Below are 19,473 nucleotides of genomic sequence, written 5' to 3'. Positions count from 1 at the left end.
AGACTAAAATAACTAGTAAATTTATAGATCTGGGACTGGTACTGGCCAAGCGGGAGATTACAGCTAATTGGAAGGCGCAGCGTGGGCCGCGATTGCAGAAGTGGAAGGCGGAATTCATTCGGTGGGCGGACTGTGAAACGGCTCTTAGGCTACAGGCGGCCACTCGAGCTCATAGCGATAGGGCAATGGACTCGGCCCGAGCCTGGAGAGCTTTAGCAGAGCTTCTGAAATCCATAGACTCTGATATTGAGGTAGGATCGTAGATTAGCGACACGCAAAACATACCCTCCTCTGGGCCCGGTTAGAACGGTTATGAGAGAATAGATGGTTTTTCTAGCTAGCCTGTCAGTAGTCCTGAATTTGGAAAGTTTGAAGTACACCTTAGAATTGTAGACGCTGTAAGTATGCGCAAAGCCAAAGGCCTTGTTCTGTATCCACTCAATAAGTCATGCCAGGGGAGTTGTGGGAATGGGGGTAGGGGGGAGGAGGGGAGGTAGAATGGGGTAGGCTTAAGGGGTTTATGTACTTTTCTTTTATTCAGATCTGTAACTTCCGAGTGTACTCACTGTTATTAGCATTGTTACGGTGCACCTTGCTATGAAAAGATGATGGTACGACTAATGGGTGGTATATCACAGGATGTTACACAATGGGTAAGGACAACTTTGACTGTAAACCATCGCTCACGAAAAGACTTGATTGTACAAGGAGGATTGTGGATTAGGATCCTAGTATGTGAGCGGCAGCTACTGCTCGAAATGTTCCTGAAGTACTGTACAAGGTTAATCAATAAACATATTTTACAAAAAAAAAATCAGAAGGCAGACGAGAAAACCACCAACAGGTGTACCAACCAACCCAGCACAGACCGGGAATCCATGCACGTCCCACAGGCCGAAAAGACCGCCATCACCCGGGAGCCCAACAACCGACAACTGGAGTGACCCATCAGTGGCAACAGAGCCCCAACCCCCAGGAAGCAAGGAGAAACACGACCATGGAACAGGAGGTGGAGGGGATGCCACCGCCGCGGTCCTTGGCAAGAAAAGCAAGACTCCAGGAACAGGAGCAGAAGCCAAAGCCCACCCGGAGACTACAGAAGCAGCCAGAGAAGGAAGAAAAGGAGCAAACAGAGCTCCGCCCCCATCAGACATGCAGTCGCCCACAGCCCCCGGCCACATCAACTAGGACTGACCAGGACAGACCCTGCACAACAGTGGAGAGCAGGCAGGGACAGGAGTATACAGGATGGAAGGACCGCAGGACCAAAACCCGGAAGTGAAGCCTGGGAAGGGGAAACACACACCCCACTGGGCCAAAGGTCCAAGAATGCGCGATATAGCAGCACATAAACGACAAAACATACAGCTCAACAAGAGGAGCGGAGTACCACCCCATGGAGCTCAGAAGAAAGACAGAACGTGAAAACACCCGGAAGGGCCCAACACTGTGTCAAGCAGTGCATGTAATAGGGTACAGAACCTGGGAACCTGACGAGCATGGACACCCAGAAGGGTATCCTGGCACTTAAGAACAGATGTCTACTGTTACCCAAGGGCCCACAATCAACATCCACAGAAGAAAGAAAGACGAGTTGTGCCAAGAGAAGAACCTGTGACCATGAGTATGAACATAGGCCTCCATAGTGGAAAGCAGTGGCAGGAAACCCCAGAGAACACCAAGCCACCATATCCAGGTAATCCGTACTACAACACAAGATAACAACGACCTACCGTATGGGGAGATAAAGTGATGTGCTCAGAGTCACAGGCTGTTGAGCGTTGGTGCCGAGACTGGAACCCAGTCCCCCAGCGTCAAGGTCGACCGCTCTAGCCATAATGCTAGTCTCTCCCCGCAAAAACTCGTCACAACGAACAAAAAGTCGGGAGGTAACAGAGACCTAGCGCAGCAACAAGTGGCAGAGATCCCTTAGGAGACGTACAAAAACACAAAAATAAAGGAACATAGAACACTCACCCTGCCTTCCAGCAAAGGGCCACCATGACCCAAAAACAACGTAATTGTGGAGCCTTTGCACACCACCACCGCAGCCGCAAACGAGGCAGTCCAGCTTGCTGCGTGGGGAGAACGAAGAGCGTGGGCACAAGACACCCCAACTAAACCACGGGGGTGCAAGATGAGTGTATCACCACGGAGGAGGCCGCAGCCCGCGCCCTCCGCCATACCCCCCAGACAGGAACAACACCGGCTCACAGACGTAACCCACAGACCGGAACCCTGGGCAAAAACGGGGATAAACCGGAAGAAGCTGCTGCCGGATCCGCCACACCTGAGGGACACAGCCCTGAGTGAAGCCGGGGGAGTCAGGCCCCGCCCCTCGGAGGCCGTCTGAGCGAGGAACTCCTGATTGCCAACAGCCCAGCCCCATCCAACAGTGGCCGGGAAACACGGCACCCGCCGCGTTGTAGACCACCGGAAAACTCTCGAATCACCGGACATGACTCCAGGAGTGGACCACGGTTGCGCCGAGGACTGTACTCGCCCCGGCACCAGAAGGTAAGCCGTGGAGACAGGGACATGGGGGCGCGGCCGCAAAATAGGAGGTGGGCCACCCCTGGTCCGACACCCAGGTAACCCCTTGACGCCAACAGGAGGTCGGCAAGCCAGGGAAACTCCCCAGCAGAACCCGCCCGTGCAGGGCCACAAGCGAGGAAAACCCCCAACCCCAGAGCCCACAAAAGCATGACTGGAACGCCACAAGAAGAGGGGTAGGGAATTCCCCACAGCAGCCACAGGAAATGAGATGCCCACATGAGGGGGCAAAAGCCGCTGCAGGCCGAGTCGGGCCGAGGAAAACCTGAAACAGAGACACTCGTATATGCTGGGGAGTGAAACCGGGGCCTCAGACATGCAAGCACGCGCACTACCACTGTAAAGGTAACCCGATATGCAGGGTAAGAGTCAGAGGCCTGAACCATAAGGCCAAAGAGACTATCGTAGGGAAAACCCAGCAACGTCACATACGCCCCTCCCAGAGAAGCAGCGGGTCAAAGGGAAGCCCGCAGCCCACCCGGGAGCCCGGCTGAAAGTACTCCCCGCCCGAGTCAGCCTGTGCCAGGCCGCCAGACAGCAGGGCCCAAAACCTAGAGCCTGATAAAGCAGGGCATAAAGCAAAAATGGAGGGGGCGCAGGGTAGAAAAAACTCCCAAGAGCCCGCAACCACCAGAGCCCGCTAAAGCAGAGCTGTGAACCCAAATGGGCGAGGGCCAGAAGGCAGGGGAACCAGTGTGTTAGCCCACTGGAGCAGGGTTCCCCCCCCCCCCCACTGGCCTAAAGCAGGAGCCTCTCCACAAAATAAACAGAAATAATCCAAAAATGCACACTCCAATTTTTTAACGTGTTTGTCAATGTTTGTTGTGCTGTAGTAGTAGTGCTCCGTTGTTGGAAGAAATAAATACTTCAACTAACCCGGTTTACTTTTGCTATAATCGCGGCACGTAAAGCGTGGGTGCCGCGATTATAGAAAAAGTAAAGAAATAGAAAAAAACATCTATTTCTTTACTTTTGCTATAATCGCGGCACCCGCGCTTCAATTTTAATGTTAAAAGTAAAGCGCGGGTGCCGCGATTATAGCAAAAGATCTATTTCTTTACTTTTGCTATAGTCGCGGCACCCGCGCTTTACTTTTAATGTTAAAAGTAAAGCGCGGGTGCCGCGATTATAGCAAAAGATCTATTTCTTTATTTTTGCTATAATCGCGGCACCCGCGCTTTACTTTTAATGTTAAAAGTAAAGCGCGGGTGCCGTGATTATAGCAAAAGTAAAGAAATAGATCTTTTGCTATAATCGCGGCACCCGCGCTTTACTTTTAACATTAAAAGTGAAGCGCGGGTGCCACGATTATAATGACCCGTAAAAGACAGATGGCGGCTGCGCGCGTGAACGCAAGCCCTAGACCAGCAAAAGCGTGGGGTAGCAGCACTTTTAAAACCCACCTACAAAATGTCTCGCAGGGCAGCGCATGCGCTGACTCAGCGAGACCTAAAAAACAAAAGGGGAAGAAGATCCGATTTAAACCTAAGGGATCGGAACTAAATCCAGGTGTACAGACACTACAAGATGGATAGGATCCATCTTTTAAGAGGCATGTTGCTGAAGAGACAACTTGTTGGTAAGTAGGATCTGAAGGATGTCTATTTTTACAATCCCCTTGGTGAAGGATTGCCAGCTTCATTTTCAGTTCACTAGGCGGCATGGACTTTACCAATTTTGTCCACTTGTATTTGGCCTTCCTTCAGCACCATGGTGTTTCACCAAAGTTATGAGGGAGAGAAAGGGGTGTACGCATGGTTTTCCTAATTGGACGATATTCTGTTTATGTCTCAGTATCAATTTCAATTATTGTACAAAAGCCTTCAGGCGAGAAGGAGTTCATAGTGAACACAGAGAAATCGATCCACATCCCTTCATACTCTCTAGACATTTTTTTAGGGTTCACAATAGGTACAGTCAACGTGGTTCTGCTTCAGGCTACAACTCTAAGAGAGCTTGCAAGGCTAGTAGATCTACTATCCACTTCAATTTAGGCAATATTTCATGGTCCTTTACACTATCATGCTTTGCAATGGATAGGGTAGGGGCCCTTCAGGGAGGTTTATAGTATGGAGATGAGATATCTCTAGATCAGGAGAAAAAGGAGGAACTGGTTTGGGGGTTAGCGAATGTAGATGCCTGGTATAGCCGGACAATCTCTGGATGTTCGCCAGACTTCATTCTGGAATCGGATGGGAGTTTCACCTGGTTGGGGTGCAGGCAATGGGTGTGCAGAAAACCGATGGATTATGGTCAAACTCAGAAAGATCACATTATTTAAACTACTTGGAATTAACAGCAGGTCTTTAGCCTCTCTAAAGTTTCAGACATTGTTTACAAGGCAGAGCAGTATAATTGTGAATGGTCTATGTTGGTGTGGGGGCTTATATAAATTGCTTAGGAGGCTCATAATCCTTGGATCTTTCAGAGTTAGCCAAGAAACCTTGGGGTTTTGAGCTTAGAACCCAAAATCAGTTTGTGAGCAGAGTAACTGCCTAGAAAGCCGAATGTAGCTGCGGACTGGACTTCAAGAATTTTGAAGGATTACAGCGAGTGAAGACTGAACAAGGTTTGTTTCAGGGAATTAGCACAGTTTTAGGGTCCTCTGAAAGTAGACCCTTTTTGTGAGCAGACTGACATTTCAACTGAACAAAAATTACGTTTGGATGCCAGTTCCAGGAACCCTAGCGGTGAATGCATTCATTAAGAGTTGGAAGGGAGCGAACAGTTACAAGTTTCCACCCTTCACAATAACTGAGAGAGTCCTTCAGAAAGTGATAAAAGAGAGATGCTCATTTATACTGACAACCCTGTTTTGAACTTCTCATATGGGATTTCAAATGATTTTGGAACTCGCTTGCGACATTCCACTTTTCTTCTTCCTGCTATTGAGAGTCTGGAGAAAGACGTAGATGGAGAGTAACGTCCTCTGGTACAGTCAGGGACTTTGAACTATCTTGCACGGAAAGTATCAGGAGATCTTCCCAGATGTCAGGGTCCAGGAATCCTTTATTGGTATATAAAAATTAGAAGCATTTGGCTACCTTTGCGCATGAAAGGGAATGTGGATCCAGTGGAAGGTCCTACAGTTGAAATAGATATCTTCTTGGCAGATCACTTTGTAAGGGACCTTAATTATAAAGCGTTTGTCTACTACAGATCAGCAGTCTCTGTGGGTCACAATCTGATTAATGGCAAGAGTGTAGGGTATTATGTTTTGGTTTGCAGAGTACATACGAGCATCACATTAAGAAGACCTCCTAGACCAATATATGAAACCCTGTGGGATGTCAATTAGGTTCTTGTCCTTATTTACTAGATGGCCAGGTAAAAGATATTCAGACGAGAACAATGTTTACTATGAAACTAGCCTCTTTTTTATGTCTAATCTCTTGTTGTTGAGCTTCAGATATTTAGGCATTGAAGTTAACTAACAGGTGCTATGATCCCTTCAGGATAACTTTATCCAAGAGTTGATTTGTGCAAAATATTGTATGTAGTGAATTGCATGAGAACATGACCTGATGGTGTTGACCAATTTTTTATTTCATTTCTGAAACCTTTTTAAGCAGTTACCATAGTTTCTATCGCAAGATGGGTGAAATGTTCCATGCAGCAGACTGGGGTTGATTTGCAAAAGGTTCACACTAATTCTCATTGGCTACTCAAACCTTCCGAAGAGGTGGAAGTCTGGATGATATTCTGAGAAGGGATTGGACTAATGCCAGTTGAACACGTCTGATGTGGTATTAGAGGGCTACCAACATGCATAATGCTAGCCTCTGATCTTGTAATGAAATAGCGATGCTCCAAATAAAATGCCAATAGAATCTAAATTTCATTAAAGACACGGAGGCTAACATTATCCCACCCTCCCATCCCAATCTGGTGGGATCTTTTTTTTGATTATATAAAAAAAGAAAAACACATAAATTGGTAAATAAAGTTATTTAGAAATTGATATATTTATGTTTGTGTCTAAGTGATTATCTTTGCATCTGAAAGTTTTTATTGAAAGCTTCATTTAGATTGAGACTTTAACAATTCCTAATCTTTTCAGATAATACTCAATAGCACAGTTCCTGTAAGGAGTTACACAATTGCTGTAAGAAGTTACACCGTTGCTGTTGACTCAATCCTCATTTAACAAGAAGGGAGGGAACAAGTTTAGCATTTTAAAGAGGAAGATTGTGCAGTGCATGGACTACTCATACTGTGTGGATGTTCTATTCTGGAACGTTTTTGTTTTATGATGTAATGTTCTTTCAAGTGCTGAGTGGAGTGACATTAAAGGAATAATGCATAATGTTAGCCTCTGTGTCTTTAATGAAATTCAGATTCTCTTGGCATTTTATTTGAAGAATCGCTATTTTGACTTCAATGTTCTAAAGTAGCTGATTTTCAAGTTTTCCCAGATGCAAGAGTTTTGTCAAAAACTTAGGTGGGTACCGGATAATAGACTGTTGATGGGTTCTTTGAAATCACGATCGTATACACATCTAACAAAGTGTGTTCAGTAGGAATTTTGGAGAACATAACAACCAAAGGTGTACACTAGATAAACTAACATGATAGGGCCGAGTCACAAATACATTTTCAGGCGTAAAACAAAAGTGCACCTGGAAAAGTCTCTGAGTTATAAATGCAAACACGTAATTGCCAAAATGTGAAACCCTCTGCATATGCTTGTCCAGTAGAGGGCTCTATGTTTGTGTAGTGTGCAATGTAGTTGTATACTTGTGTGCACTATGCAGAAGTAGGTTTGAACTTATATTAGTAAACAGATGTGATAAGCACATACTGCTTTGTCCTAGATTGAATATATGATTTTCAATAAACATAAAATATACAAAAAATTCCAGGTAAATTTAAACACTCATACATGAACTGTTTCAACAAAGGGGTCAATGATACCGACCAGAGTGTATAATTTACTTCAAGAAGGAAATTAGACGCATCTTTAACTGATCATTGGCTTCTTGCTTTTGATACAGATCATTAATGAATTCTCCTAGCCTCAGAAACATAATGGCGTAGCAAGAGGAAAAGACACAGATAAATTAATGCTTTATAATTAAATGTATGTTTGTCCCCTTAGCATGCTCTTAATTTTAGAGCCTTGTCAGGGGCAGTAAGCGGTACATAAATACAATAACACCCCTGCAAGATGTGGACCAATTTCATAAGAGGCAATCTGCGACTAGCTGCTGAATCATGGAAAATCAAAAAGTATTCGCTCTGCGTGAATTTTAAATTGTGTCAAAATGGGCCACTGATTACTCGGTCTTAAAATAGGTCAAACCTTATCAAATGAAAAGTGGGATAAAGCATCCTCAATCTATGCTTGATTGAGCTGCGTGACTGGGGTATCTTTAACAATTCTTTCCAACTGCTCTTACTGTCTAAGCTAAGCCCCGATTTAATACTTAGTAGAATACCCAGTTGCTCATACTCTACACAGAATATAGCTTTACCCCTTAGATGAATAATTAAAGGAATGAAGTTCAATGTGAGACAGAAGTAACAATAATATATGGGATAAAGTACCTTCTGCCGTACATTACAAGGATATTGCAAGGCATTGATGAGTTCTGTGACCATAGAGAGGAACAAGGCTGAGCTGCTCTATAAAGTCAAATAACTCCTTGGTGACTTACAATATTCTTATAAATTATGGCAGGCGGTGTTTTATCCCACATACACCCTAAATGTGAAAATATAAACATGTTGCCATAAATATCACCTTTCTTCTGACCACTGTTCCCCTAAAAAAACAGAGCGGAGAAAGGAAAAGAAAATTTTCGTTTTTGCTGTTTAAACTGCCGCTTTAACAATGCTCAATGACCTGACTGTCACCTTGGCTGCAGGCAACATACATTATGATTGTAAAATAGTACTCTTGTCTGACCTATAATTCTTTATATGCGGCCTCCTATAGGCTCAACTGTTAGACTAGGCCCAACCCGTATATCAGACATGACTAATTATTACAAAAATATGATCAATGTATGTTTTTTTGTACATATAAAATACTTTTTCTAAGTTTTTAGGTTTACAATAATATTCTGTCATTTAACTTTACATCAGTTCATTTATGACAGTTTATAATAAATAGAATACAATTAATGTGTGGTGAGACAATTAGCCTTTACAAAGCATAAATATAAAGACAAAAAAATATAATTTTATAAATAACATATATGACACAACAGACTGATCATACAGAATCAGTGATTTAGTATACTAAAAATCGATGGTAACCCCATGCCACATCCTCAAACAATCACTCTCGTCAGGGAGACACTCACACATACCCTAACAAACATACACAAAACAAGACCATTGCACTAGGAAATCCTACTGTTGATATAGACATACACCGTTAGCCTAATTTTTGGATTTAATAAGTCTGAATTTCTTCCACTCGTGTTTTGTCGTAAGACGGATTTCCCATGAGAACAAATATGGTCAACGCACGTTTGGGTGGGGAGACTTTGCGGCCACCTTCAGAAGGACCAGATTGTTTACAAAGCAGAGTCTCAGATAGTAGGCCGGGGTCATATCAGAGGTAGAAAAAGTCCTATGTACTTCTCTGTCTCTGTACCAGATTTATGGTTGGCAATATTGAGCTTAAGCTCATTAAAAATAATCATGTCTCCTTGTCTTGCGGTTGATACTGTGGTGCAACATTCCTAGTTGTCAACATTCAGCAGAGAATCACTCTCCATATGTCACTTTATCGTATCCCACTGTCAATCTGGGTACAGCAATATATTTACATGGCGGGCTCAAAAAAGCCTATATCCAACATATTGTCTCCTATCCTTTGAACGTAAGTAAACGTGGCCATCTGTCTCACATCACCAAAATAACATCTTGAAATGGAAGACTCTGGATAATCGTTAAGGCCATGATCACAAATACATTACATAGGGCATGCCAGTAAAATCATTAATGTCAGCCATTTCAACAGTACTGGAAAACTAATCCTGAATTTCAGACAAAAACAGCTGGTAACATTGTCAGTGCTGCCACTTATCCAAAACAGCAAAAAGCTGTCAGCTGCATTTCATATAATTACCACTGTAGGTCTTGGTGCTTATCAGACTTGTTTGTAACGGCCAGGTAACCCAATTAGTGGACACTGTCTCGCCCCATGCAGCTACAACAGGTCATAATAAGCAGGTCAAACTTGGACATGCACACTCAATCTAAAGGGCTACGCCGTAGGGTGACCCCTGATTCATGCACATAATGGAAGGTGTCTACTTGAAAGCAGAGCATTAACTCAAACAAATAACCATAGAACTGTGAATGGAAATGCAGGGCAGAGTTCATTCATTTTCCTTAAAGAGTTGCCTTAGGGTCACTATCACAGGTTATACAATAAATAGCAGGATAGCCTCGTTGCATGACCCAGATTGATGCACAAACATGTCACTTTTTTATGCAAGGCATGCATGATTTAGTTACAACAACAAAAACTTGTGAAATGCACAAACATACTGAAAATGACAAAGGCATACCCCAAGGTACGCATGTACAAACATGGATCCAAGCACCGCATTATGCATCTCTTTATCTGCTGCAGGAGGTAGCAGACAATAGAGTCTACAGAGTTGCTCGGAATTCGACTGATTCATTGTATGTTGTTAATAATAACTTGTTAAAAAAAAAAACAGTTGCCACCTAGTGTTATTGTTTGCCTTTTCTGCTATTTGAGGTTACTGGTCTTCAGACGTAACACGGCCTTAAAATGACATCATCAGCATGGCCATGGCATGATGTGGCTGAGCAAAGTATGACAAATCATCTCTGTGCAAATCTGCAACCTGGATTGCATCGGCACTTCGGCTGGATGAGCACTGGCACTTCTATCGTCATTTCTTGGGAGCGTAGTTTGTTTATGCACGTGAAGATGCAGCTCCCAAAATCCACGGATGGAGTAATCCCTGCCGGGGGCGGGGTCGTGCATGGACAAACACAGCATTCCACACGGGAGGCCTTCCTCGCCTGGCTACGGTTTGCTCGGAGTCATATGCTCTGAGGGTGAAAGGTAACACCTGCATATCAATTGTGAACAGATTAATGTAAAAAAAACAAAGTTGTTTGGTATGTTGTATGACGTTTCTGCAGCACAGGCGTAAATATGACGTTTCAAGCACGTTTTATGATTCCGATATTGGTGGGAGAGCTGACTGGTTTAAAACACACACATTCAGTGCACTCTGAGAAACACAAAACTATTTTCTTGCAGTTCGCAGCCACCTTTGAAAGAGTGTGCATGTTTGAAAGGTGCTGTGGTGTTTCTTTACGAATGCGCTTTCTGTGCCTCCGGGGGAGTCCCACGTGATGGGAGTTTCCACCGGAGATTTAGGACTCTTTTCTTGAACGAGAGCAGGAAGGTAGGAAAGGTTTTGTAAAACCTGTAAGACTCCTTTTGAGTGTTCCGCAGCAGTGCCCCTGGGCAGCAGTAAAAGCCGCACCTTGGAATCTGAAATTTCTCTCCTCAAAGCAAAAGCGCTCCCTGACCAGCATTGTCTGCCTCAGATGTACTAACCAACCCCTTGCGTTTACACCTGGACATAAAGAAATGCAAACACCTCCTATTACAACAGCGAGTAACACGGTCCCAAGGTTGCATAAGAAGTAAAGGTGACGTTAGGCCGATGGGTTTCGCCCCGGAAGCACTCTAGATGCATTTCCAGATTGGTAATTCTGCTCTCCGCTTGTAGGCGGAGTACATTCAAATTGGACACGTTTTCAAAGATCACACATGCTCTCGCAGTCCGCCCTTAATGACACCCGACAACTAGTGTATGAGCAATCCCACGCGCCCGTTACCACACCTGTGGCACAACCCAGCATCCAAGGAAGCTAGCCGCGCCACAGCAGCTGGAAACCCTCCGCACACGGTCGGAACCGCGATGATTCCTGCTCTTGACTCTGAACGGAGAGCACACAATACCCGGAAAATACAAAAAACACGATGCCTGCAAAAAAGGGCTCAGGTGGACAACTAACTGCTCTCTCCACTTCAATATCTTTGTTTAAAAGTGCACATTCCTCAAATAAAACGAGGCTCGGTGGCAGGGCCGTTTCTAGGTGTTTTGCCGCCCTAGGCGAGAATTGAAAAATTCCGCCCCCTCCCTTTTACTACCATCACTCTCTCCCCCTGTCATCCAGGCTAGAAGAATTAATGCATTAGATATTCCCAAACTCATGTTTTTTGCCGCCCTCCCCCTTTTGCTGCCCTAGGCGGCCGCCTAGTCTTGCCTAATGGTAGAATCGGCCCTGCTCGGTGGTCATCCGTATTCTAGAAATGGAAAGAACGAAATCCTCAAATCCTCCATGTAATTCCGAGATCACCCCTTCTTGGACCGCCTTAGCTGTGTGACACAGCCCGGCCCCGGTTACAAGGGGCATCAGCTGACCTTAGAGGAAACAGTTTTAACATATAAGAGCAGCATCGTATATACGAGTGGCAGTACACAGAAGAATATGGTGCGCGAGGGCCCGGCTGAGACTATAAGACCGAATCCATCTCCAGAGAGGAGGCCAAGGCCGAAGCGGTCCTTCCAAGGCAGGTGCTTGGAGTCCAAAGTCAGAGACTCCGTTCTGGAGCACACCCCTCCCCCCCTCCAACAAGAATAACACAAATAAGAGACGGGAGCCAAGCGCAAATGGGTCTGCTATCAGAACTAAATACATCTCAATCACATAAACTATTAATAATGGCCACAAATAGCTTTGGCATTATGCACATGCGCTTTCTGCATCGCGGATCCTATAGAGGGGAAAAAGCATACACATCTTAAAGTTGGTCCTCAAGACCCTTCTTTTAAGGATCATTTCACCGGACTCTTGAGAATCCGCAGTGCAGCGCGGATTACACATAGCACATCTGACACACAGACGTGCACTAGGATGTTTTAAGGACTGCCCGTTCAAGACGAGTGTAGGCCACACCAATTGACCAATATAAACATGTCGCATTATCGCGGCTTCCTGAAGAAAACCCTGCGCCGAAGGGCCCTTGAGCAGAGAGCGCAGTCTCTAGCGAGGTCAGTCTAAGGAGCGGTCCCTCTTCATTCCCCCACTCTGCCGGAGTGGGCTCCGTCTCTCTGGTGGATACTAAACAGCTCATACAATTTATTTTTCAGTACAGACAAGCAGTAGCACTCCTGTATCACACCACGGTTGTGTAGGGCTACACAGATGATGCAATCCAATCCAATCCTGTTATCTGTGCCAATAGTGGGTCGTCCACAGTCAACATACTACTGGACTGTGCATCACGTGTATACAGCCTGTCAAAGGCAACAGGTTCTGTGGGATTCCTCCGTCCACGCCACACATTCACATCGGATCCAGTATTTTTGACTGTCCTTCTGTGCGTGAGATGCTTATCTCTTACTGGCCCTAGGCGAGTTGTCACCAACGCAGCCTTTATTCCTCCTGCTAACATCTTCCTCTGGCTGCAGTGAGAAAGCGAGAGCACAACCGGATAGAAGCGCAAGGGCGCTGACGCAGCTCCTTAATGCCCCAGCTGGTGGTATTGCCACTGTGGCGTACAACACTCAAGGGGGCCATGACGAGGGAAACAAGATCCTGTCCTCACAGGCTGAAATGCACCGGGCAGATACTCATTACTGACATCCACAGGTGGACAACCATTCCTCATTGTGGCCTGAGAGTCCTTCTACGGCCAATTGATGTGTCCAAAATCTAAAGAAGTGTTACAGTTGTGAAAGACCCTGCCCCATCGACATGAACGGAATTGAGGGAAGCCATCTTCAGTTTATCTCAAACTAAGTCTTCCACCTTTACACCTACTGCTAGCAGAAAAAGAAAGTCAGCGCATTATAAGGGTGACAGTCTTCAGCTATCACAACCGAAGCAAGAAGAAAACACACATCAATTGTCCAGCATATTATTTTATTCAGGGTCCATTTACTTCCTTATATCAGTCATAGAAAATACTTACAGCCAAATTCACAACGGTAAATTAATAGTGGAAAATGGCCACAGACACACATTTACTCATATGCCTAGTTGTAAATCTCAAATTACACCTAAAAGTAGGAGGACATGCCCCAACCCCTTACATGAGAGGATGGGGACACCTACAACTCATAATATGACAATAAGGTTACCACTAGAAACTTTAGGAACATATTTTAGGCTTAAACCCGCCAAATGTATTTCTAAATGCCATAGATGGAGATTTCTCCCTATGCTATTTAGAACTACAAACTGAAAAGGAGAGAAAAAGGTATCAACTGAAAAAAATAATATACCAGACAAACTTTACTACTAGGGGTATAAATAAAGACAACACCACATGCTCCGTCCTCTTCCCCTTGGGCAGTAGGGTAATCTGGGCCAGACATGAGCTACAGTTGTGTCGAGTGTCATTGAGTGCATGTATTTGTGAGTCAGTTTGCATGTGTGTGTGTGTGTTTACATTATGCACTTGGTTATTGTGTGTCTGAGGGAAGACTAGAATAGTGTTAGATATTAGATGAGTTTTGTTTTTCTAATAATTTGTATGTATGTTTTTAATGTATATAGTTATATGATTTTTTTTGTTTTGTATTATATTTGTGTTTGTTGTACCTTTTTAAAAATGGATAATGTAATTTATATAAGTATCTAAATATGTACGGTTATGATTTTTGATATAAATTTTATTGTTTATATTATTACTATTTTTTGCATTATGTGATGTATAAGGATAAATGCAATGTCTAAAGCTGTATGAACATTTTCTAATTTCTTTTTCTCGGTGTTGGGCTTCGTGCTGGTAGAGTTGTACCATGCCTCCATTAATATCCTCTATGTGATTCCCCTGCAATACCAATGAATGGCCTTGTGCAACATTTTACTTACTGCAAGATATTGCTGGAGTAGATGTTATCTTGTTTGAGCTATGGTACTACTGGAGTAGATGTGGGTGTAACTTTTGTGAATTTCAAATTATTCCCCTTTTGTTGGTGTGTTTCTGTGTCTGCATGTCCCTCCAGGTACTACATTAGTTTTTTCATTTCTCCTCGCACACTGTAGTAGATATTTCCAGTCTCTAGCCACTGTGCCTAAATTGTAGAAGTCAATGGAAGAAGTTCTATGAGTTGTCAGTAGAAAACTCTGCACCAAATGGATAGGGCAGACCTAGGCATAGATCTGGGCCTATATATTTGTGAATTTAATTAAGAGTATGTCGCACAGTAGTAGAGGATTGCTCTCTGACAGCAGATGTCTTGGTATTTGAAGTCTACATTGTATCAAAAACCTTGGACTGTAATTTCAGCATATGTTTTTGCAAGTTTACCTACATCTTTCAAATTTCCAAGTAGTGCTCAATATTAGACTTGAAGGCGCAGCAGGTTCTGTGAGGACTTATATGGTCCCCCTATTGTTTAACATAAGAGTAGTCTGATTGTCAATAACATGGTCTTTGAATTGACCAAACAACAAATTGAAGGACAAAAACTCTACATTGTGTGTCAGTGAGTGAAGTAGGAGTTGTTTAGTCACTTACTTATAACGGATTGTATTTAGCCTTCTATCTAGAAACTGTATCAACTATGGAAGTAAATGTATGGGTTACTGTTGGTTCTCAATGTTATGAAAAAATAATTTTATATGTATACTGATAAAGTGATACAGGCACACTTTCATGGACGTACTGGGAGCCGGTTGGTTATTTTTTGCAAACTTTTGTATTTGTGACTTTAGACTTGTATGAACAGCATCAATTATATTACAAGAACCATAAATTGAATGTTATCATGGATAATTACTGTACCACCATTTCCCTCCTTGATAAAGTCCAAGAGATTGTTAAACTGACACATAATACTTCACAAAATAGTTTGCTCAGCTGAACTAATTTCCATAAGAAACAAGCATTGGAAAAGCTAATAGTTCTGGCTTGCATTTTGTTTCCTGATTAAAATACACAATCAAGCATGTTGCTGTGAAAAAAACAAAATATAAGTGTTTCCTATATAGAGTACATCTATGAGCAAAATAATTTAATGTGTGCTGATGTTGTGTACTTTTGAGATGTAAAATAGTCCCTTATGTATTAATGCAAGCACTCAGTAGGGGGAGGGAGGATACACCAAAAAGCCAACAGCATGAGGTGAGAGAGTTAAATACTCCTCTGGTTGGAGCCAAAGCCCACTCTATGTATATTTCAAAGCAATGGTTGTAATAAATCTAGCCCAGAGTTACGCCGTCAAACCAAAACTAAAAATTGGCTACGTACGATTTCTGTATGTATTAATGTACAATGGAAAGCAATCCCTATCAGGAGTAGTGAACATATAGAACACTGCAACACGTGAAATTATCTTCATCACGAATAATGATTTATATAGAACTACTAGCCATAAACAATAGAATAATGCCTCTTACAATATTGTGCCACACAGAAAGGCCAACAGGGGCATTGCATAATCCCTTTTCCAATCCAGTACCTGGGAGATGTGAGCAGCACAATACAATGCCGAAACCTGAAGATAATACCCTCCTACATCTATGCAAGTTTAAAATATCCCAGCAATAAAACAGATTTGATCGTTAACATATGCCAGTCAGAATTACCTTTACACTTGATTATGCCATCACAAACTGCATTAATAGACACATTCATCATAATTAATGTTCCAGAAAAATGTACTAGGTACTATTACTTTCGTAGTGGAATGTGCTGTCAAAGTAAATGGAGCAGCGGAACAAGACCACTAAAATTCTTGTGCCAGGAGAGATTTCTAACACATTTATTAAGACACTGAATAGGTCCATCACACATACTATTCCAGATAAAATGGCCATCGCAAGGATCACACTAGTGAATTTGACTTTTATAACTATTGAGCAAAATAATTTGTACATCACAATTACTGGGCCAACATAAATCACAGTATCACGCATAGGCCCTTAATGACAACGTTAAGGAATATTTACATTTTTGTGCCACAGAATGCCTACCCATAAGAATAAATGTGCCAGAAACAATGTCTTTCTAATGTGGCAGTAAAACGCCATCACTTTTTTGTACGTGAGCATGCCCACCACAATGACTGCACCAGAGTCACCGACAATCTCGATCCCTTCACCCCTGACCAGAGCCATTAAGACTAGGAAGCCAGAGAATATGTTTTTTTACACTCAATGTGCCAATAAATTAACTACGATTAAAGGGCTTGCAAATAGGACCGCTATCCCTGTGCTTTGTGATCTTTGTGCCAGAACAATATGTTCATGAGATTCAATAGGTCGCCGGGCTGTTTTATCTGTTTGAAAGGCCCCTGCTGCATTGTTATTGGCGAGGGCCACAATGAGATGGTGACCAGCGTGTTTCAGCTGTAATTGGAAATCAGAAAGAGGAAAAATGTTGCACATAGTTGAAGCTGTCAGCTGTCATTTACTTCCAGTCACTCACTCATGCCTCGGTTACTGCGAAGCAACAACACTGCGTAAGCACAGTTTACACGACCACTGTTTCTCCCTGTTTTTGCATAATCACAGTTTACACGACCACTGTTTCTCCCTGTTTTTGCATAAGCACAGTTTACACGACCACTGTTTCTCCCTGTTTTTGCATAAGCACAGTTTACACGACCACTGCTTCTCCCTGTTTGTGTGGCCTGGACAGTAAGGAAGTGAGGTGAACACCGGTGTTAAGACACCGGATCTACGCCGGGAAGATTGAGCAGTGGCAGCGTGCAAAGACAGCCAGCAATTCAATGAACAGAAAGCAACAGGTATTAAATATGTTTAGTGGACAACTTGACAACATAAATACCTATCAGCCTACTAACAGAGCTGCAAAAACACATCAAATCTTTGAACATCTTCGACCAGGTAATCACACTGTGGATTCAAAAGCTGCCTTACAAGACACGAGTATCATAATATCCAGGAATACTTGCAACTCTCACAGCAATCGTACTCTTCGGAAAGAAGTAAATCTATGGACAATCTTCTTTCGTATGACCCTTTCACCAAGGATATGAGAGCGCCGTCTACGGCCTGTTCTTAATGTGGCAGATAGATAACTAGAGGCATCTATGCCATTTAAAAAAACATTTTTTTTTCAAAACAAAAGGCTTACATTCTAAAACATTTACACTAGTGTTTAGAAATTGTTGCATTATTTTATTTCCAAGCGCTTCAGGTGTGTACGGAGTTTCAGGTAAAGCCCCTTGGCCATTTTCCCATCTATCAGCCCGGAAGAAAGATGCCTGCTCTGTGTATAGACGCTCACCATAGGACAGGATGTGATTAATACGGTGATAATGTCACTGCTTAAAGGCAGAGACTAGAACATACTTCTCCAGATAGCTCTGTCAGCCTCTACCTCCAAAGCATCTCGATCCATATTTTCTTCGCTGAAGACTTTTTCTTTCTTACACGGTTTGGAAATCTTTTTTCTGGGTTTAACCGGAGACTTTAGGGCAGGGTGCCACCACTGCAGGCGCCCCACCCAGGCTGGCAGCGAGGCAGCCCTGCAGGAGCCCGGGCTGCATGAAACGTAACCGTCAGTGCGTAACCAGCACTTGAGAGCGGCAGTGGCCGCAGGTATGAGCAACACGGCACATGTGACGTGAGAGCGATCCAGAGCTGCCATTCAGAACATACGCGAGTTTGCGCCTAGCACACTGTCAGCGCTTAGCACGTATTTCTCGAAAGAAAGGCAAAACTGATTTTAACTGCATTAGGAGCGTGTTTACAGCAGTCAATAAAGGGTTAACCTGCCGTCTTTAAGAGTGCGTCGTACTGCGTTATGAAGCCCCGCTGGGTGGAGCTGATGCTACATAAGATATTACATAAATAAACATAAGGGTGGTGTTAATTTTGTCATTCTCTTATGAGATGCGGGCTCTGTCCTTTAACTGAAGACCCAATCAGAGTTGGCAGCTAACACTGGTTTGAAGAGGCGACCCCTTTCACTGGACCTATTTACTTCTCTTATCACAAGAGCCGGGCCTTGTTGTCCCCGAACTAACCCCTCCAGCCACCTTTTCAGATCTCTTATCCGTCACCAGCGGCCTCCGCCCAAGCGAGAGACATTAAACCTCTGTTTGCAGAGTAGGGCCGAGTGTCTGGTGTCAAAGGACGGCTGGTTATACACAGGCCCACTCACAAAGCCTCGGCATCCCCTCTGAAGAGAAGGGAGGCAAACACGCCTGCATCCTGCAGCCAGCCAGCCAAGTGTGCTTCGAGTCCCTGCGTGCAGCGCCGGAGGCAGCCGCTCTTGTTGATTTCTGAAAAGCACTGCTTTATCGCGCGGCAGTAACTTTGCACCGTCCAAACTTCCCCAGAAACAATTTCTGCTGCTGCATCGCGGACTCTGATCGCAGAGGAGTATTGCACATGCTGCATAAATTGCCGAACCGTAAACCTGCCAAACAAGAATGCGCCTTGCAACTTTGAACTTTATCAAAATCTATATATCGATGCTAAGTGCAAGACAGAAGGCGCAGCCGACATTACTAATAAAACCGTTAACAGTGGCAGGCGTGCATTTCTAAAGTACGTTTTTAGCAGGAAAAGGACAACACGCTTGCAACCACACCCCCTTCCCGGCAGAGTTTGCTGCTCATGTGTGCTAGCGCTTCAGTACTCCACATAGGGGTAGCAAGCGCTATATACATGCTACAATACAGTACAGTATGTTTGTAAATGCAATAAAGGCAGTGTGTGCGGTCTTAAATACAGGGTGTATTCTCGCAGGATAACATCTTAAATCTTTGCTCTTTTCGCGAGGATACAGTATAACACCTGGGATATGACGCCTCGCCCAAATCCAAGCTTTACACCTCTTGAACGCAAAAGTCAGCGATGCATCGTTGCTACTTAGTACTTTATCGCACAGGTCCAAACTAAATTCCCCACATTTTTCAACAA

The 19,473-nt window shown here is 43.7% G+C and overlaps 1 protein-coding gene across 11 annotated transcripts in view; it reads right to left on the bottom strand.

The window, feature by feature from the left end:
* The window catches only part of KIAA1217 (KIAA1217 ortholog), a 1,240,780-nt gene that overhangs the window by 717,936 nt on the left and 503,371 nt on the right, over positions 1 to 19,473 (bottom strand). The window lies entirely within an intron of this gene.

This window comes from Triturus cristatus, chromosome 10 (genome assembly GCF_964204655.1).
Source record: "Triturus cristatus chromosome 10, aTriCri1.1, whole genome shotgun sequence".
NCBI classification, from domain to species: domain Eukaryota; kingdom Metazoa; phylum Chordata; class Amphibia; order Caudata; family Salamandridae; genus Triturus; species Triturus cristatus.
The sequence above is the reverse complement of the archived record's forward strand: the minus strand, read 5'-3'. Positions and strand labels throughout refer to the sequence as shown.